We start from the raw sequence: 7604 nt of genomic DNA, 5'->3' as shown, positions 1-7604 counted from the left end.
ATCTAGATATTCAAAAAAATTCCACTGTTTAAAGATCTAATCATTGAAATAATAAATGGTTAAAAAAAAAAACAACATGTATTAAAGGGAATTAATGGGGAATTAAACCAAAAAACTTTTAAAAACATTTAACATTAAAATTATTTTGACATTCATGCCACACCAATTATCAAACAATATAAATCAATTTAGTAGCACAAAAACTGTAACTGGCATTTACATAGGTATATTTTTTAACAAGTATCATTTTTGGTTGAAGTTGACTACCTGAATTATAATTTTTTTTTTCTTCCAGATATATATTCTTACATTGAGAGAAACAAAAAAGAAAGTTTTTTATATTGCAAATCAGTTGGTTATTTCACTTTATTTGAGACATGATCTACTATTTAATCTATCAGGCATTATTTCTGGTTTCTACCTTGCCTAAAATAGTGGTTCAGTTGCTCAAAAAAAAAAAAAAAAAGGTTAGAAATAGTGAAATCTTGTACTTTTTTACCTTAAGTGGATTGAGATGTTTTTTATGACATTTTTACATAAAAATGTCTTAAAAAACAATTTAAAAATTCTTGAAAAAAAACAACAACTTATTTTTTAATTAAAATATATATATATATATATATATATATATATATATATATATATATATATATATATATATATATATTAACTAATCAAAGTTATATACCAACATAACATTCTTTTATTACAAGCATATGTAATAACAGAAAACTGTTACATGTAAAAACATGTTAACTGTTGGGCTCAAAATATTGAAGGTTTATTAATTAAAGTTTGTATTTAAATTCAAAATTTGTAATTACTTACCATCTTAAGTTAAGTAATATAATTAAACAGAAACTAATAAAACATTAAATAAAAACCAATAACAAAAATAAAATATTAAATAAAGATCACTAACAAAATTTTTTAAGTTGTTCTTGACAAATGATAAAAGAAGTAAGAAGATGACACTAATTCAATTAAGATGACAGTATTTCAAACCACTTTTTTTATAGAATAACTGAAACACTCTTTCAGACAAGGTAGAAACCAGAAATAATGCCTGACAGGTCAAATAGTAGATCATGTCTCAAATAAAGCAAAAAAGGCAACTGATTTGCAACAAAAAAACCTTTCTTTTGCATTTCTTTTGGTAATAGAAATATATCTGGAAAAAAAAAATGTATAAAAATTTTAATTAAGGTAATCAACTTCTACATAACAAAAGGAAATCTTTAAAAGAAATTAATATTATTCTACATCTAAAACTTTTACTTGCTTCATCTTGTTTAATGTTTTTATCTTGTTTGAGATTTTTTTTTAAACTTCTTCCTTTACATATACAATATGTGCAGAACATCTACTTATGTTAGAAAAGTTTAAACCAAATTTATTTTGATAAATCTATTTATTTTGCTGACCTAAAATAATTCATTTATTTTGCTGACCTAATTAATTTACTTTTCTAACAAGTTTCTTTATACTTACTACTTCGACTTATATTATTACTACAACAAACACTTTTAATTAACTATTATATATCTTTATTATATATTTATATATAATTATTGCATACTTATATAAATTATTTAGTTAATTTGTATAAGTATGCAACAATTATATATTGCATAATTATATAAACTATCTAAATAATTATTCATTTAGATAAAAATAGATTAGGATTATGTCAAAACCCAATAATTTTATTGAGGAAACTAATTAAATTTACTGTTCCTTAAAAAACCACAAAAAAGCAAATTAAAAAAATTGAATTTTTTTTTTTTAATGAAAACATTTTGAATGTTTTTATTTTTATTTTTGTATTGTAAAATATGCGAGGAGTGTTGCTACATTGATTATCTTATAGCCTGCTGCTACAAGGAAGTGCTGCTACACCAATTATCTTATAGCCTGCTGCTACAAGGGACTCTCTTGTAGCAGCAGGCTATAAGATAGTTGCTGTAGCAACACTCCCTTGAAGTGGGTGTTGCTACAGCAACTATCTTATAGTCTGCTTCTACAAGGGAGTGCTATTACATCAACTATCTTATAGCCTGCTGCTACATGAACTTAGGATTCAGTTTGGGCAGGCAGTCTATCAAAAAATAATGAAAAAAATTTTTTTTTTAACTTTTTCCGGTCCTTTAAATAAATTTAAAAAAACAAACAATATAAACTTGACATTTTAAGGAAAAACTTAAAAACGACCAAGCAAGAATATACATATATATATATATATATATATATATATATATATATATATATATATATATATATATATATATATATATATATATATATATTAAATATATATTAAATTATATTATAAACATTAGCATTTAGCTAATTCCTGGTACGGCGGGTAACAGAAACATATATAATATTATATATATATATATATATATATATATATATATATATATATATATATATATATATTTATATATATATATATATATATTTATATATATATATATATATATTTATATTTATATATATATATATATATATATATATATATATATATATATATATATATATTTAGTTATATATATATATATGTGGTATATGTGGTAATCCAATAGTTAAGCAACCTAAAATAATTCTATTTTCACGCTCTTTGATAAAATATTTGTTATAAATATTATTGTCTTTAATTTTTCCCATAAAAAATAATTCTTATAATATTTAAAAAAATTCAAAACAATCTACAAAAATAAAAATTATCTTTTTTGTTTAATTTAACTTGAAAATTTTGTAAATCTTTTCTTGAGAATTATTTAATTGAAAATCATAACTTTTTTTTAAAAAAATCTTACTTTCTTAGTTATTAACTGCTAGTTATAAATATGATCTAACTATAATTTGATAATTTATTAACAATTTACAACAATATATACATAATACCTACTCTGAATAACTCAATTTTATTTTTAAAGTAAATTCAATATTATAAACAATTTTGAGAAAATGTTGAAATCCAATTAAAACTTTATGCACCATTTTCGTTCATAATGTTTATCTTAATTTTACATGGGTTTTCAAAAAGATGGCGAGTAAACTGATAGGGGTTGGTTTTTATCGCCGCACAACGGGTCACTAAGCGGAATAAGGATTTTACTTACATTTTTAAAGATTTTTAATATTTTAATTTTTTTTTTTATACGAAATAAGGTTTTAGTGCAGTACAAAAAAATGTTTCAAAAAATCCCTTCGTGTGCACATACGTGTTCCAAGCAAACTTTTTATTGATATAAGATCCTTGTATGAAAAGGATTTAAAAAGTGACAGGTGTCACTTAATTTTTATGTTTTTTGCCACGTGGACATGACATAATAGGCCCTATAACAAAAAAATAATAACCGTTTTTTTTTCAAATATTTTATATCAGTAGAAAGGGCATTAAATAAGCTTGTAAAATCATATAAAAAATAGTATTGCAAATATTTCTTCATAAGATATATCAAGTCAGAGCCGGAACCAGCTTTTTTTGGTCTTATCTCAAATTTTGGTTATATCTCAAATATAACCCCCTCAAATTGAGGGGGGTTAAAACTTTATATGGTCATAATTTTTGAAAGCTAAAATATTTTACTATGAAACTTAAAATTTTTCGATGAATATAAGTTTAGTTAAGAACAGTACAAAAAATATTTCATCAACTTGTTGCTCTCACGTTTGGGGCAGGGGTTGGGGCACAAAATTTGGGGTTTTTTGTTCCCAGCCTCCAATCATCGCAATTTTTTGCAAAGCATCCTTATTTGACATAAGTATAAACATATAAACGTTTGGCGTTTGCGCCATGTCTGGAAGTTAGCTATCTCAAAGACCAAAAAAAGCTGGTTCCGGCTCTAAAAGTTATAAATTTTATCAAACCCGGGTTCAATTTGAGAAATTACTACTTGATAAATAATAATTTTCGTAAATAAAGTAGATTTAAAGTGATTGAGGTAGTTCATATATTAAAATTTGCGTAGTACAAGCATTATTATATGTAAACCAAAAAGCCATTTACAACTAACAATGTTTAATCAAGAGAAGAAAGGACCCCCGGAAAATATTTAATTGATATACCGTATATTAGTTTAATATTTTAGGTCAATTAACCTTGTAATATAAATGAAATTAATGATATTTATTTAATGAAAAGCTTCAAATATCCTTAGATATTTGAAGCTTTCATTCTTAAATTTAAAAAAACTTTTAGATTTTAAAATTATACGTTAAAAGTAACGTGCTTCCAAGGTAGTATTTAATAAAAGACTATTTAAATAAATTGCGTCTTTTAAATCTCTACTGTCATAGTTATACATATTTTTCTTTTGGTAGTCTACATTATTATTTGTACATCTGCTACATTTTCACATATCAGTACAGACAAATTTTTTTTTAAACATTTGTACTTTACACTTCTACAGTCTCCTTTATAATAAACTTAGAGAATAAGAATTCACAAAGTTATGAAAGAATGTTAGGATCTTCTGCCCATTTTTTATCACCGTGCACTCTAACGATAAAACTTAATGTTGTATAATGTAAATAGATTGTATAATGAGTGAAAACAGTGATCGCGATTATGAACTAGTAGTGCACAATGAAAATGACAGTGAAAGTCTCCCAGTGGAAAAAAATATCTTCAATCATGGTTAGTAAATAATAATCTTTTTGCTACAACTCCTAACCTCAAAGTTACAACATCTATGTTTAAGGAGTAAGCTTTAACTTGTGTTGCAGATTTTATCTAGTCTATTGTACACATACAGTATGTATTGATATTTTTGTATGCATATTGGCTTGGTCACTTAATTGCTAGTGCAAGGCTTAGAGCTAATCTAATCCTATAACCTTATGCTAGGCTTAGCATAGGCCTAAGGTCTATTGCTTTTAGGTATGCTGGACCTAGGACCACTTGAACTTTAGGCCTAGGTTTGTTTATATACCAGACAAAGTACTAAAAGTAACCCAGCATTACAGTTTAATATTAGAATTTACTTAGATCCATTATTTAAAAAAAAATAGAGATACGTTTAGGTCTAGAGTCCAATAGTCACAAGATTATCGCATGCTTAGGAATGAAGCAGTGGCAAGCAGAGAGGAGGGAATGAAGTTTTCAGTTCTCTCAATAGTTCAATATAAGACAGAGATTAGTAGCATTGTGAAAAGATTTTTTTGTTCCTCAATCAGAAATATTATAATGAGCACAGATTTATTAGAATTTCTGAATTTGGTCAAACATAATGTGAAGGAGATTCATGACAAGTATCCGTAAAATGGCCGCAGTTGTGTCCAAGAAATGGAAACAACTAATGGTGCTTTTGATTAAATTCTAAAAAATGTAAAACTCCATAGTCCATTAAAAATCATTAAAAGCATTTTTTACTACGATAAAAAGAAGCCTTACAAAATAATTCAACTAAAAGTAAGCAAATTTAAAGATTTAAAGTCTCTCAACAATGGCAGATTCATATAAGGTGTCATACTAAAAAGTAAAGCAAATTATTTACCTTGAACATAGTTCGACAGTAAAAAATAAATGAACTTTAAACCCAGACACAGTGTTTGTGGAAGTGCAACGATTAACAAAGTGTGTTAATTTAAACTTTCCGCTAAAACTTGACCAGGCAAAAGATAAAAATATCGAATCATTAAATAAATTTTTTGAAACAGTAGATAAAAGGTTCTATAAAGTCATCTTAAAAAATCAACGAATGTTACAATCTTAATTTGGAAGCGAATTGCTCGTTTCAAATTCTCGAATTGCTCGTTTCAACTTCTATGTAGCTTTGCTTATTGACACTGCTTTTTTAATGTCAATTTGAACGTACCTAAAATGTACCTAAACGTAAATTATACCTACTTTGAACTTTTTATATGTAAAGTAGTTAAATGTTGCTATACAGAGTAAACGTTGTTATTTTTATATGTAAAGTAGTTAAATGTTGATATACAGAGTAAACGTTGTTATTTTTGACCCAAATACTATTGGTATGTTTATTATACACCGTATTTACGTTTTTGTTCTTACTTATCTTACTTGGGTCTTACTCTTAATAATGGTTATGCAATTACTTGATGTTCTACATATATTATCTATTAATTACAATTGTAAAAATACAAGAGTTAAGCCGTTTATTTCCACTTTATTTTTTACTGTAACCACTTCAAAACAAATCCTTTTTTTTTTAATAAGAAAATTTTTTTTTGTTTTTCAAATTATTTTACATTAAAATGTTCCAACTCCGTTTGTCCTTGTTCCAACTCCATTTGTCTTTGTTTCAACTCCATCTCTGTACTAATATCCAAATAAAAAAATTCTTCCTCTTCAGTAATTTTAAAATACTACGCATATAATTAAGTGAAAAATACTTCCTTGTTTAGATGCTCGTATTTTAACAAGAAGCTGCTATCGTGGACATTTTTTTCAAGTTTATTTTAAAAGAGAAGGGTGCATACGTTAAAAATTGAATTAAAAAAAGTTGTAAACATCAAAAAGCGTATAGAATAATAAAAGTGAAATTGAATGTATAAAAAATAAAAATTAATAACAAAAAAGTTATGATGTTCAATCCACTTTAGTACATTAAAGTAAAATAAGTAGGGGAGACCGGGGCTAGTTGGCCGCAGGGGTAAGTTGACGAACTGCTTTTATCTTTAGAGCCTTTCATCAGAAACTGACAAAAATTACTCAGAAACTTCCTTATTGACCATTTCATCATTCACTGTAGTATTGTCAGGATTCGCGCATGCGCATGGGAGATATTGAGATTTATGTGTTTTTTGGACAAAAACGTAACTTTTAGAACATCGCTTCCTTTTTACTTTACAAAGAAAATATTTAGTCGTATGAAAAAAAAATTATTGTAAAAGTTCCAGTCACAATTGGTTTACTATATTCAGTCAGACTTTTTTTTTCAAAGCTGCCGTTTTTCAGGATCTATAGACTGTTTATTAAAAAAAAAGCTTTCGGAGTAAGTTGACAAATTTTTCACGGGGTAAGTTGGCTCATAGCATTTACTATGGAAAAAAATATTTATTTTTATAGAATTATTATTATTTTTTTTAATTTTTAACAATATTGAAAATATTTATTCTTACAAAAAAATTTAAAAAAATTTTTTTGAGTTTTTTTTCCACAGATAAAAGGTGGGCTACTGTTTGGCTTTTATACGGACTAATATTTGGTACCAGCTAAAAGTAATACTAAATTTTGGGATAAAATTGTTGCAAAACTTAATTTAAAAAAAATTAATTTTGCACTTAATAGTGTATTAATAATCATTATTATAGTTTGCGCCAACTTACCCCGTGGTGGGGTAAGTTGGCGCAAATTTTTTTTTTTTTTTGAGGGTCCGGAAAGGCCCCAAGAATTTTTTTTTGTAAATGAATGCAAATTTTATAAGATACCCTAATCCATACTCTTTAAGACTACACTTTATTATTTTAAAAAAATGTACTGTTAGGGCTACAGAGCTCATAGAGTAAAAACCGAGCCAACTTGCCCCGGTCTCCCCTAAGTATTAAAGTACATATATTTATTTGAAGTATTTTACATTATAACATTAATAGAGTACATGTTTTACATTATAACATCAATAGAGTAC

Source organism: Hydra vulgaris, chromosome 08, assembly GCF_038396675.1.
Source record: "Hydra vulgaris chromosome 08, alternate assembly HydraT2T_AEP".
Classification (NCBI taxonomy): Eukaryota; Metazoa; Cnidaria; class Hydrozoa; order Anthoathecata; family Hydridae; genus Hydra; species Hydra vulgaris.
The sequence above is the reverse complement of the archived record's forward strand: the minus strand, read 5'-3'. Positions refer to the sequence as shown.